This window comes from Sceloporus occidentalis, unplaced genomic scaffold (genome assembly GCF_023333645.1).
Source record: "Sceloporus occidentalis isolate IW3139 unplaced genomic scaffold, rSceOcc1.0.p SCAF_8, whole genome shotgun sequence".
Classification (NCBI taxonomy): Eukaryota; Metazoa; Chordata; class Lepidosauria; order Squamata; family Phrynosomatidae; genus Sceloporus; species Sceloporus occidentalis.
The window spans coordinates 27,494,544-27,509,127 of NW_028316988.1; the positions used below are offsets into that span (position 1 = coordinate 27,494,544).

Below are 14,584 nucleotides of genomic sequence, written 5' to 3' on the forward strand. Positions count from 1 at the left end.
ACTACAAAACTCAATTCTGTAGGATAGCTCATGGCAGTTAAAGTGCTGTGAGGTTGCTTGAATTTTGCAGTGTGGATACAAACAATGTGACTAGCCCAAATTCACCCAGTGGGTTTCTATGGATGAAGACTCTGGGAGACCAGGGTTTGATTCCCTTTAACATTCCTTTTCTTTATATTGTTCAAACCCCGGTGAGCTGGAGTCTGGGCTCAAACCACTACATTGATGCTAACATCAAAAACTCTTCAGACAATTCATCTCATTGGAACCACTCTTAGGTACTGTAAGTGGCTTGGTTCCTGTGTCCCATACATTGTAATTCCCCAATCTGAGGGACTAACAAAAAGACATTTTTTTTAAAATCCAAGATAAATAGCCTTTGGATGAAGGAACAGTTGAGAAATGTAAAATATACTGTCTTCTTAGCATAGTGTCTTGTTTAATTAATTAATATCATAATTAACAACTTCAATGTGGTATTAAGTTAATGCTGGCATTGTAATTTAAGTCAATCTCTAAAACAAAGTTTTCTATTTCATTATAAAATCCCTAACTTAATTTATTTTAATTAGCTAATTGCTACTGTTCACACTTTTGTTGAGGCTTAGTGTTGTGGTGTTCCTGACACAACCAAACCATCAAACATTTCATAGATGAAAACTAGGACATGTGTGGTCACACTCAACCCCAGAGTGTGGTCAAGAGGACAAAAGGTACTAATGAGAAAGAACATGCAAGCTAGGAAAGACCACAGCAGTTTGTTTTTGCCCAAACCTACTGGGAAAGGCAAGATTCTGCCTCTTCCTCTCCTCTCTGCTGAATTAATGGGGTGTAAACTACGTTTTCACTTTGCATTCAGTTTTGCAGCAATTGAAATAAGCTGAGGACAAAAGGTGAAAGCAGGAGGAGAAAATCAAAACCAAGGCATTTAAAAATCCGCTGAAAAAGTGGGACAGCAGAGGATGAATTGGAACTGCCCCTGCCAAAGCAAGACAGTTGGAAGGTATGCTATCACCGTCCACAGTTCTGTTGAGACCTTCCAGTGCTGTCTTTCCATTCTGTTCCTGGCGTGACATGACCTCCACTGCCCCATCTCTTTCTCAAGCCTGTTTTGCTGATCCCTAGCCAGGGAAGACACTAAATTTAGCAGGTGTGAGCCCTCTGCAATGCACACAACACGGATCCGGTTTCTGTCTCTCCGTATGGCAGCCGGACAGTCTTTCCTTTGAAAGGAATATTTTCTTCAGTGCCTATAGATTAGATGGACCAATCCCCCAAATGGTCATGCAGGGCTTGTTTTCTCAGCCACACACACTGAAAAAAAGGGGGTAGATATTGTAGTGTTTTTTGACACCTTTCAGTCCTAACAGATTGATTTTAACATTTAACATTTAGCATTAATTCTGCAGTGTAAATGCAGCCTAAGACTGTCTCTGCTAAGGTGGGACAGTTAGAGGGAATGCTGATTTAGACTAATGAGTGGAAACATAATTTTTTAAGCTACAAAAACTTTTGATAGTTACTTTCTATGCATTTTGAAAGCTTTTAAATGTGTTTTAGAAGCTGTCAAATAGATTATTATGCTAGGGGTTATTAACTTGGCATCCCATGGATGCGCTCTAAGGGATTTATACACTAGGCAGAAAAGTTATTTATTTTCTTTGATTTCCCTTCTATCCGTCATGGTGAATTTTAAGGTAAACGTTGAACATTTGCAAATGTCCATTTTTCATTCCATTTCACCCCAAAATCAATTTGCTATGCTAGGGGGGGAAAGGCATGCAATCTATCTACTATGGAAACAAAAACATTTGTAAAATTTTGCATGTATCTTTATGTATATTTTTCTGGCAAGTGGTTCCCTAGCTTTCATCAGATTCTCAGAGGGGACAATTATTCCTTAGCTAAAATATTGATTAAATACTGTAGATCTATTGTCTAATATGCCTTTAACCTATACATTAATTCTCTAATATGCTTGCTGCTGTTTTCTCTTTTTTCAGGTGTGTAATGGAGCCTGATCATGAAAGATCAGAACACTAAGACGATCAGTTGAAATCATGGCTTCATCGCCACCTTTTCAACCCCTGTTCCCTCTGACCTTAGCTGCAATCTTCACAAAAGGTATGGTAATGGATCCATGGATTTCCCACAGCAACATTAAACTGCTGTGGTAATGGGAAGTCTTTTTGTGTTGCCTTAGCCTTGAATAGGCTACTAAGACCCTTTGGCATTACAAAACACCTGTCCCTGGCAGAATGGTAAACTGCTAAAATCCTTTCTTTTTGTTGTGGATTAATCCAGCTGGCTACATTCACAACACATTTTCTCCCCTCCAATTTAACTAAGAGACTACCAGTTTGCTACAATTTTCCAGATATAATTATTGGTTGCTGAAACTTGCAAAGACTCTCCAGGTGATCTTTTCTCTTTTAATTTGGGTTGCTTCCCAGATCCAGTGTGTGTGACATAGTGGTTTGAGCACTGGACAATTACTCTGGAGACGAGGGTCTGATTCCCTTCTTGGCCATGGAAACCCACTGGGCTACTTTGGGCAAATCACATATGCTCGTCCTTAGAAAACCCTGTGATAGGTTTGCCTTAGGGTTGCCATAAATTGGGAAAGACTTGAAGAAGGCACAAGCTGCCTCCTTTCTTCCTTGTGGTGCCAGGGCTCACACTCTGCTGTGCTTTGTAGCTACCTTCCAGTTAGAAGCAAACAGGCTAGATTAAATGTCGCTTATGACACCACTCTAAATCAGCAAGAAGGAATAACATACTTTAATTTCACGTTGATCTGGAACAGACCTTTTAGCTAAGATGTTTATGTCCAATGTTTATGTATGTGTTTAAATGACAAGCTATGAACAATTGTGGATGGTACTTAATGCATAACACTTAAAGACATAATCAGGGGCTATCTCTAGGGCTCAAGTTTTGGCCTGGAAACCATGATCCTCAATGGCAACTCTAACTGGCCCCTAGGCCTACCAGTTTCTCCCACCCCTGCTTTATGTAGTTCAAAGTTGCCTTTCTCAACACCCAGGGATGCCTGAAGCTCTCAACCTGGCTTGGTGGTTTCACTGACCATAACCTGAGATGCCCTTTGGCCAGTGATACAAGCCAAGGTTACAGCTGCTATGCAAGGAGGTCACTTGGATCATGTTTCTGCCATCCCAAAGAGAAACTGTATACAAGGCAAAAACATCCTTAGCTGGGTTCTTGGAAGCATCCCTTGTCAATTTGTAACACTTGATATCAGTTGTCTTATCCTGCAGAGGGATGTTTATCTGACCCCTGTTACAGGGCTGTTGTTCACCTGCACTGGCCTGGAAAGTGGGATTGCTCCATGAATCAGATGGCCATTTTGGGGTCTTCCAGACTATAATGTCACCTTCACACAGACCCACAAGTGACATTCTGGGAAACAGAAATCACATCTGGGTAGTTTAGAGTGGGTTGGTATTGTATCCTTTTTTTCCTGGGTTCTATGGGGCCAACTATAGTAGGGTATTGCAAATACAAATGCACTTTAAGTCTCAATATACTGTATATAAAAAATTGGCCCCAAAAAACTAAGTTGACTTATGCATAGGTCAATGTAAGTACTGTACTTTAACTCTTATAAAAGAAAGGAACCATCCCCAGGTGAAAGCCAAGAGTACAATCTGTCTTGGAAGCACTGACCCCCTTCTATTCTCTAATTCATCAAGCCTTTAGTGTGAGCACAAACAGTTTTCCCAACTGGAATTTTGTAGGTTATTTGGCATCATTTTCCTTTGTTTCATCCTTTAGATCCTTTGTTATATGCCCTTACGTTTTACCCCCGACTTATCCACAGGTCATCTCAGAATCCATAATTTGGGCCCCAAAACCTGCCCTTGACTTATACATGAGATTGACTTATAGTTGAGCATGTATAGTATATATTTTAACAGGAATGCAAATAATATATTAAATTTGACACTATCCCAAAAGTTCCATGCATCCTATGAGATGCTAATGCAGGACTTGATTGTAAGAATCTTCTGATGTACTTGCTCAGTATTCCTGCAACATTTGGAACTTTAACCCCTAAGTAAAAAACCAAAACCAAAATACAGTTGGTCCTTCTTATCCACGGATTTTTTTATCCATGGATTCAAGCATCCATGGATTGACAATATTTTTGAAAGTATACATTCCAAATAGCAAACCCTGCTTTTGCCATTTTATATAAGGGACACCATTTTGCTATGCCATTGTATTTAATGGGACTTGAGCATCCACGGATTTTGTTATCCATGGGAGTTCCTTGAACCAAACCCCAGCGGATAATAAGGACTCACTGTAGAAGCAAATGCAATGCAGAAATTTCACTACAAAAATTGTACCTTTTTGTTTCCTCCTAAACACAGTACTGAAAATCCCACTACCTTTTTTACTATCTTTAGGTATGTGAGGGACAGCATATTTAAGCCCCTCTGAGTGATTTCAGTTTAAAATGGGCTTTGCAGTTGCATCTTCAAGTAAATGCCAAATTATGACAATATTGTCCTAGGGTTTTCTTGACAAGGTTTGTTCAAAGGAGGTTTCTCATTACTCTTCTCCAAGCTGAGAGAGTGGGACTTGCCCAAAATCATCGAACTGGTTCCATGACTAAGTGAAGATTTGAGCCCTGATCTCTCAGTGCCCTAGTCCAGCACTAAAAAACTACACCACAAGGGCAATCACTAAAGGTGGAGAATAAAGGGTTTTCAGGGCCCAAGGAGTCTTGGGAGCACAATTCAGAGTGCTTTTGTACTTTGAACTCTGCTTGCAGCAGTGGAAGAAAGCTGTGGACAAAGTGAAAAAATGGGAGGAGGACAGAGAAACTGGGATGTTTTAAAAGCAGCTGAAAAAGTGGGACAGCAGAGGATTAACTGCGACTGTCCATGCCAAATCGGGACAATTGGATTGTATGGTACCTGTAATGAAGACCAAATGTGAAAAAGCATCTTTCAACCCAGGAAGACTAGAAGGGCCCCTTTCATATTGTCCTTCCATAGGACAATAGACTGTTTTTTTTTTTAGTCCAACAGGCTTTTCAGGCAGAAAGTTTTAAAGGAAAGTGCTTTTAGGAGTTTACTGTATAATTTTAAAGTGTACTGCATTTTATCCTTTAAAAGTGTAATTTAAGTTATGTTAGCACTGTTGATAGTTTGATTCGATTTCAGTGTTGACTTTTTGTGTACGTATTTAACCATATTGTATTCATTCAAATTTTAAGCTGCCTTGTGTCCCAGTATTGGAGATAAGGTGAATAGGAGTAGTAGTAATCATCATCATCATCACCATCATCATAGACTTCCCCCCAAATACATCAAGGACTCCCCACATTCTAGTGCGGGAAACACACTCTTTTAATTTTTCTTCCACCCTGCAAAGGCAGCACTTTGGTGTGACTTCTCCGATCCATTTTTGGCCTCTGTTCGGGAGTCTTCTGGAAAACAGAGCGCATCCACCTACTGGGAAGTTCTACCTTTCAAGAGAAGCCAGTTCCCAGAAGCGGGAAGGTCTCGATCAATCAGGCATGCTCCCCCCAACACACAGTACCACCAGAGCAGCAAGGAGGCAGGGCGGGCAAACTGCGGTAAAAGATGCATGGTTTGCATCAGTTGTGGGTGGTTGAATCCCCCCTCCCCTTCCTTCTCCCTCTTGAGAGCCAGGCTGTCTGTCTCGCTTGCAAGAGGACATGATGAGCCCCTGCAAAAATGAGATATAATATAATCCTGGCAGGCAGCTGTCTCTGCAAAAAGAAGGAGGGCACAGTACCAAGCTTCAGTAGTAACTGTGTACTTTTCATTCCTTCCTTTCATCCACTTTGTTTCTCCTTAAACTTTCCCTTCTATTCTCAGTCACATATATTCAACTTGAGGTCTTGGAGTTACACAGGGAAAGAGCCCATGTGGTATAGTTGACAAGGACTCAGAGGTCATATCCCTCAGAGTGATATCAGAGGTCAAATGGCTACTTGGCCATAAAAATCCACAAGGAAACCCTAGTTAAGTTGTACTATTTTAGCCCTAGGGGAAGGCCATGGCAAACCTCCTCTGAATGAATCTGGCCAAGAAAAGCCCATGATAGGGTCGCCAGAAGTTGAAGTCAACTTGAAGGCATGTAGCAACATCATCAAGAGCCAATATGTACTAGGTGACTCTTGTGATCCCTTCTGACACTTTGATTCTATGAAGAGACCAGGGTCTGAATCCTTGCACAGCTATGGAAACCTTCTAGGTGACCCTGGGCATGTTATGCTGTTTCAGCCTCAGAGGAAGGCAAACCTCCTCTGAATAAATCTTAGCAAGAAAACCCTATGATTGGGTTGTCATAAGACAGAATTGATTTGAAGGTACATAACAACAAATACAGGGAACGAGAAGGACAACCAGAGGAATACTGTACCCACATCATACGGTTACAGCATTTTGATAGCCGTCTGGTTTGGTCCTACAGAAGAGAGGGTTTAGAATATTCATCACTGCATTCAGCATCCTCAGCTGCATGAGGACAAGTGCAAGCATATAAAATATATGGAGAGGAAGGATTTAATTCTCCTAGCTTTGCATAGGAGTTCAGCAGTCCTCATAATGGGTGTCAGATTTTGTGCAAATGGAGAGAGAAAGAATAAAGAAGCTCCATATTGCATCAGTCCTTGAGTAAGGAACGCCAGCAGTTCAGGCTGGACTTCTGAATATAGCCACTTGCAATGTTCACCTATGCTGAGTAAAGCTTTTCTTCCAGGTGACCAGGTAGAGAAGCTGTTGAAAAGCTGGGTCTTTTTTTCTGGCCACAAATAACTAACAGGAGCAGTCTGAATCTTGAGAGAATTGTTTTTTGTTGGTAATGGGTCTGAAATTTTATTAGCTATTTTTTATTGCCTTTCTCCCTGGTCCCCACATGGCCAAGAAGGAAAGTGACCTTTGCCTGCATTGAGACCCCTCCAGAACAACAGAAATAACATTCAATATAAAATGTGGTCCTGTGACTCTAACATTGTTCTTCTCCTGTATGATTTTTAAAGCATCTTCTGCCTGATGCAGAAGCCAATGGAGCTTTGAAAACCTGCATGCTGTATTTTGTGTGTTTTGGTTGGCCAATAAAAGTATTAAACTTTTTGTTAACTTTGGATTTCGTTGTGCTTTGCTGCATGGCCAACACAGCTACCCCTGAATATGTGACACTGATACCACGTGGTGTTTGTTGTTTAGGTTCCGCCTCCCACAGAGAAAGGAGGAAAGAGAACTTCTTCTATCAACATCACGACGAAAAGAGACATGTTGGTACTAGAGGTCAGTGCTACTCAACACAGTGGTCCTTAGACCAGTGCCAGTCTGCAAGCGATTGGCTGCCAATTCACAGCAAGTTTCCAGGAAAGACAGAAACAGTTCTAGTCAATGGGCACAAATATGACACATGGGGAGGGAGACCCATGCAAGACTCTTACATCAGGCAGCTGAAAAAGCACTGTTATAGGTCATTCCTTTCTGTGTTAGCTAGCTCACCAATTTCACCTCCAGCACTGCTTACAAGTGGTAGAATGGCAGACTGTGTGTGTACATGTGGATCAGTTCCTTACACATTTTGGAAAGGTTTTTGGCACTCTCCCACAGCAGACAGATTAAGAAGCACTACTATAGTCCACTTGCAGTTATGCTGCAAAAATAGTTGTGCACTTTATTTTATTGTTTTAATATAATTAGCAATAACTTTGCAACCAATTACTTCCAAGCTTTGAGTAGAGAGACAGAAAATGGTGGAGCTGAGGTCCAGGATCAACTGGTGCTGAAATATGAGGGAAGCAAGCTTTGGGAGTCACAGAGAACTCTTGCTTGATCTCCACTGTTTAGTAAAGGACCAGCACTGTCACTATAAAAGTGAAAGAGGAATAGTGACTTCCATTGCTGTGCCAGCCAGCATTTGCCTTGCTGTGTCACTTAGAGGAACAGATCTGTGTGATGCAAAACCTTCCATCTATTGTTACGATGTTTGCACAGTGGTGAGTTTTCTTTTGCTGCAAAATTCTTCCAAGTGATAGTACTTTGCCATCCCTTTGGGGGAAGGCCTTTCCCTCCTGACATGGCTCCGAATGAAACTGAAACTCACCTACTACTGATGTACACGGTTTCCAGTTTCAGCTGTTAGGAGACAATCCTGCTGTTTTATTCATGGGCCTAGTCTGTCTTTGCAGTGCTGCAGATACTGAAACTCCCAAACCAAACAGGTTATTTGGAGAGAAGACACGATTGGAGACTGATAGCTTTCTTGAGGTAGGCCTAGATACTTCTCTATGTATTCTTTATTATATTTAAATGTATTTAGTATAAGAAAGTATGTTGTTGTGGTTTGAGCATCAGACTATGACTCTAGAAACCAAGGTTCAAATTCCCACTCCGCCATGGAAACTCACTTAGTGATCTTGGGCAAGTCACACTCTCTCAGCTTCATAGGAAGGCAAAGGTAAGCCCCTCTGTTACACAACAACATAGGACTGAAAAGGCCAAAAGTAAATGTATCACTTGGCAAGAGTTATTCAGAGAGGTTCATTGCTTTTCTCTGAGGCTGAGACAGTGTGACTTCACCAAGGTCACCCAGTGGGTTTCCATGGCTGACTGGGGATTTGAAGCCTGGTCTCTAGAGTCCTAGTCTAACACCCAAACCACTACAACACAACGGTCTAACATAACAAGTTGCAGATTTAGAAATCATGACTATGGCCTGTTACAGACTGCCAAAATAAAGCTGCTTGGGGTCTCTTTGGAGGTATGCTGTTTAAATGATGCATGCATCCGAAGAATCCGGAAGCTGCACCAAAGCTGCACTCCAGTGCTTAGGAATGGAGTGTGGCTTTGGCGCGACCTCCGGACTCTTAGGACCCATGCATCATTTAAATAGCATACCTCCAAAGAGACCCAAAGCAGCTTTATTTTGGCAGTCTGTAACAGGCCTATAACTTAAATAAAAACACTTCTCCCACCTAGCAGGGGAAGTCTTTAACTAGGTGTCTGTGTATAACTCCACACTATGCAGTACAATCATAATTGTTTGATTCCAGTTTGCTATGGCTTCATCCTATGGAATGATTTGTAGTTTGGGTAGGAACTTAGTATTTTCTGCTAGAGAGCTCCAGTATTGCAGTTCAGGAGTTGGGAGTAAGAGCTCTCTCACAAATAATTTTCACTCCCTCCACAGATTACAAATCCCAGGATGGCCTAGGATGGAGCCATGGCAAAGGGGCATGAAACTTTGATTATGTAATTTTGCAGTATGAATACCCCACAGGTAAGTTGTGTGCCTGCTGTTGTTGCCTAGGGTAGTGTCTGTTCTTCTGCTTTTATGATTGGTTCAGTTTATATCCTTCCATTTAGCTCAATATAGTGCTCAGGTAGCTCAGGCAGGGAGAACGAGAATGGCCTAAGGTCACTTTCTGGGATTCTTGTCAGTGTGGGGATTGGAGTCTGGATTTCCCAAGTCCTGATCCAACACTCAAAACTGGATAGGAACTGGATAGCTCTTCAATAAAAGGACTAGAAGAATGCCTTCTGTAGTGTAGGATCTCTGAATATGTGGGTTCCTTGCAGCCATTGTGATGATCAACATCCTTATCCTCATACATTTTCTAATCCATTTATTAAGCCATCCATGTTGGCAACCATCATTGCCTCTTGTGGTAGAGAGTTCCACAGTTCTACTGTGCATATGTAGAAAGATTTCCATTCAATTTTACCTCCATGAAATGTCATTTGTCTACAGTGAAAGCAATGACATTTCACTTTACTTTGGGGGGGGGGGGGATTTTACTGAAATCCTCCAGCGTTTCACAAATGAAAACTCGGATCTGAGTGTGACGAAGCTACACTTGAGTATGTCAAGATGGCAAAAGTTACTAGCAGATGCTCACCTGAACTTGAAGTCTTGCAGCTGTTGTCTGCTTTTTACAAAAATCCTCACTTTCCTGCCCTGTGTTCTGGACAGAAGGAAACAAAGGTAACTGATGTATTTATTCTTTGTATATGTTTTATTTCTCTTTCATAACAGTAGAACCCAGCACAGCTGCCAACTTTAAACTGGATAAACTTACTATCCCCAGTAGTTGGGGCTGGATGGTTCTGTATATTGGTTGCTGGGGAACATGTGTGGGAGAGTTATTGGCTGTAGTCATGCTCTGTGGGAGGCTTTCCATAGGCAATTGTGTGGTCTGATTCAACCTGGCTCTTTTTATGTCCTTATGTAAATTGATAACCCATATTTCATCCAGCAAACACAGTCCTACCTGACTCTTCTAATCTTTACTTTGTCCTTACAACTACGCTGTGAGGTTTATTGTTGTTGTGTGCCTTCAAGTCATTCCAAGCTTATGGTGACCCTAAGACCCTAACCCCTATCATGGGGTTTCTTGCCAAGATTTGTCCAGAGGTTTGCGATTGCCTTCCCCTGAGGCTGAGAGCGTGTGATCCACCCAAGGTTACCCAGTTGACTTTATGGCCAAGCTGGGAATTGAACCCTGGATTCCAGAATTGTAGGCCATCACTTAAACCACTATGCCATGCTGGCTCTACCCTGTGAAGTAGGTCAGGCTAATAGGACTAGCCCAAGGTTACCCACTAAGTTTCATGACGTTGAATCCTAGAGTTGGAAGAGACCACAAGGGCCATCCAGTCCAACCCCATAAAATCCATTCTGCCATTCAGGGACTCACAATCAAAGCACCCCAAATAGCTATCCAGCCTCTGTTTAAAAACCTCCAAAGAAGGAGACTCCACCACTCTCCAAGGCAGTGTCTTCCACTGCTGAACAGCCCTTACTGCCAGGAATTTTCCCCCTATTGTTGAAGTGGAATCTCTTTTCCTGGAGTTTGAATCCATTGCTCTGGGTCCCGATCTCCGGAACAGCAGAAAACAAGCTCGCTCCCACCTCAGTCGTGGTCAAATAGAACAATAATTTATGCATGCAAAGACACAGCCATGTTAGCCTGGAAATTCAGTCGGCAGAGGGACCTTGCAACACCTTTGGGACTTAAGTTCCAAAACACACTGCAGAAATAATAATCCAGTTGGAGACCGCTTTAACTGCCCTGGCTCAGTGCTAAGAAATCCTGGGAAGTCTAGTTTCTTGTAGCACCAGAGCTATCTCTGACAGAACAGGCTAAATGCTAATTAGCTTACTTGCTGTTCACCGCTATGATCTTTGGAATAGCGGTATATAAATAAAACAAATTATTATTAAATGTCACACAAAATCACAGTTCACAGGATTCCCTAGCACTGAGCTAGGGGAGTTAAAGTGGTTTCAGAATGGATTATTTCTGCAATGTGTTTTGGACCTTAGTCTCAATGTATGCCTTATCAGTATGTGCAGCTGTGCCAGTTGACTTTGGACTCCTTGTTTTTGGTGCCATGACCTTCCATAACTCATGGGCTCTACCCTTTGAGCTTCAAGCCTCACTTCCGCCCTCTTCCTGACGTCAGGAATATAGAGACCAAAAAAAGGGAAACTTTGCACTACTCCTTCTCTACACGTCCGGGATCCAATTGAACTGGCTGCCAGCCCTTTTTGATCCCCTCTCTGGGCCTGAGAACCTTTATTTGGCACTAGGATAAAGAGTTACCGCAAGTCCCCTGTTTGGGACAGGAAACTTTTTTATTCCTTTTATCCCATAGATCTAATCTGCACTGGAGAATTAACGCACTTCGACACCGCTTTACCTGCCACAACTCAATGCTGTGGAATCCTGGGATTTGTAGTTGTGGCACCAGAGCTCTCTGACCAGAGAATGTCTCACAAAACCTATACTTTCTTAGACTTTATAGCATTGCGTCAAGGCAGTGGAAGTGGTGTCAAACCGGATTACTCCTGTCATGAAGATGCAGCCTTAGCCTTGAAACTCACTGGGTGAGCTTGGGCTAGCCACACTCTCTCAACCACAAGTCACATTCCCTCAGAGCTCCGCTCTCGGCCCACAACAAGTGACAGTTTCCAGAATGCCATAGCATTGAGCCACGGCATGTAAAAGTGGCATCAAACTGGGATCCCTATCACATCATGCACCTATTGTTGTTGTTGTTTACTGCTCTTGGTTGATCTCAACCTATGGCGACCCTATGGATATCTTTGAGACCCCCTACTCCACTGCTCTGCTTACATCATAGAATCATAGAGTTGGAAGAGACCGCAAGGGCCATCCAGTCCAATTCCATTCTGTCATGCAGGAACTCTCATTCAAAGCATCCCCATTGACAGATGGCCATCCAGCCTCTGTTTAAAGACCTCCAAGGAAAGAAACTCCACTACACTCCGAGGAAGGAGTGTGTTCCTCTGTCGAACAGCCCTTACTGTCAGGAAGATCCTCCTAATGTTGAAGTGGAATCTCTTTTCCTGAAGCTTGAATCCATTGCTCTGGGTCCTATTCTCTGGAGCAGCAGAAAACAAGCTTGTTCCCTCCTCAATATGACATCCCTTCAAATATTTAAACAGGGCTATCATATCACCTCTCAACCTTCTCTTCTCCAGGCTAAACATCCCCATCTCCCTAAGTCCTTCCTCATAGGGCTTCATGGTTTCCAGACCCTTCACCATTTTAGTCGCCCTCCTTTGGACACATGGCTCCAGTTTCTCAATGTCCTTTTTGAATTGTGGTGCCCAGAACTGGACACAATATTCCAAGTGGGGCCTGACTAGAGCAAAATAGAGTGGGACTATTACTTCCCTTGATCTAGACACTATACTTTTATTGATGCAGCCTAAAATTGCATTGGCCTTTTTAGCTGCTGCATTGCACTGTTGACTCATGTTCAGCTTGTGGTCTACTTGGATTCACATGCAGTCTTGTTCAGCCAGGTGTCCCCCATAATCCTATATCTGTTCATTTCATTTTTCCGCCCTAAGTGCAGTACCTTACATTTCTCCGTGCTGATATTCGTTTTGTTAGCTTTGGCCCAGCTTTCTAATCTCTTAAGGTCATTTTGAATTTTGGCCCTGTCCTCTGGGGTGAGTCCACCATCCATATGGCCTGTGGCCTTCCTCTCTTTCTGCTTCCCTCCACCTTTCCCAGCATTATGGTCTTCATTCATTCATTCCTTCTCATGATGTGTCCGAAGTACAACAGCCTCACTTCGGTCATCTTGGCTTCTTCCAGGGAGGTGTCTTAATGGGAGACATGACAGCTATCAGTTTCAATATTTTTGCCACCTCTGTTTCTTAATAATTTATTATTATTATTATTATTATTATTATTATTATGACAACAAAATGGAGCATTATACAAAAAGCAATATATATGACTTTATATAAAGACAATATTGATTATTTAAACTAATTACTATTCTTGATATGTTTATCTCTTTCTTTATGATCCTAACCTTTATTTAGGTGGACCATTTGGTTCTGCAAAAACTCAATAACATTTTCCAGCCATTGTCCCAGCCTCAAGCTTTGGCTCTCCTAACGTTTTGGACTTCAACTCCCAGAAGCCTCAGCCAGCTTGGACCAATAGTGAGGGATTCTGGGAGTTGAAGTCTAAAATGCCTGGAGGAGGAACCAAGGTTGAGAATCACTGTAGACGCGGTCCCTTTAAGAGCCCGAACGTGACGTCACTGGGAGGGAGGGGGGAAGAGGAGGGAGAAGCCGGAAGTGTCGCCTAGTTCGACGCCCCGCCCCTTTTCTCCCCCCGACCGGAAGTCCGCGTCCGCTTCCAAGATGGCGGCCGTGAACCCGGAAGTGAGGAAGAAACGGAGCAGGAGCCGCAATAGCCGGGAGCTCTGAGGAGGAACCGCCGCCTCCGCTGCCGCTTTCCTTTTGGTCCGAGGCGGCGAGCGAAGAGAAGGTGAGGAAGCGGCCCCTGAGAGTCCCCTCTTCCTCTCTTAAGCCCCGCCTCTTCCGGGACCCCCAGTTCCTTCCCCAAGTAACTGTCAGAAAGAAAGAGAGGATGGCAGGGAGGGGTCCTTTTCTCCTTTTGGCCCTTGTATCCCCTTGAGGCGCCAACACCGAGGAGGCCCTGCAGGGAAGGCATGGGTTTTTACATCCCCACAGGCCCCTTTCCCCCTGGGGCCCCATCCAGGCCCTGGAAAGCCTCCTCTGAGCAAGCCCTACTGAGAAAAAGGCCATCACAGGGTGCCCCTTAGGGTCGCCATAAGCCAGAAAGGACTTGAAGACACAACAGCAACAGCCGCAACAGAATATTCGAAGGGATGTCATGTTGAGTAGGGAGCAAGCTTGTTTTCTGCTGCCCCAGAGACTAGAACGCGGAGCAATGGATGCAAGCTCCAGGAAGAGAGGCTCCAGCTCAACATTAGGAGGGACTTCTCAACATGGGAGACACCTGGCTGAAGGAAACGACATGCGAAAGGGATCTGGGAGTCCAAGTAGACCACAAGTTGAACATGAGTCAACAGTGTGATGCGGCAGCTAAAAAGGCCAATGTAATTTTAGGTTGTATCAACAAAAGTATAGTGTCTAGATCAAGAGAAGTCATAGTGCCACTGTACTCTGCTTTGGTCAGGCCCCACCTGGAATACTGTGTCCAGTTCTGAGCACCACAATTCAAAAAGGATACTGAGAAACTGGAGCC

General features: G+C 43.2%; 1 protein-coding gene across 12 annotated transcripts in view; it reads left to right on the forward strand.

The window, feature by feature from the left end:
• Positions 1–29: 29 nt before the first annotated feature.
• SBNO2 (strawberry notch homolog 2) overlaps positions 30–14,584 on the forward strand; it is a 109,889-nt gene continuing 95,334 nt past the window's right edge. For 8 of the 12 annotated variants that reach the window (XM_089535758.1, XM_089535769.1, XM_089535763.1 and 5 more), the window contains exons 1-5: positions 30–1,003; positions 7,230–7,310; positions 8,210–8,288; positions 9,211–9,300; positions 9,912–10,005. The gene's annotated coding sequence lies outside the window, so the exon portion shown is untranslated. Of the gene's footprint in view, positions 1,004–7,229; positions 7,311–8,023; positions 8,289–9,210; positions 9,301–9,911; positions 10,006–13,735; positions 13,841–14,584 lie in introns of those variants that run through there. The other 4 variants (XM_089535764.1, XM_089535762.1, XM_089535761.1 and 1 more) reach the window with 4 other exon arrangements.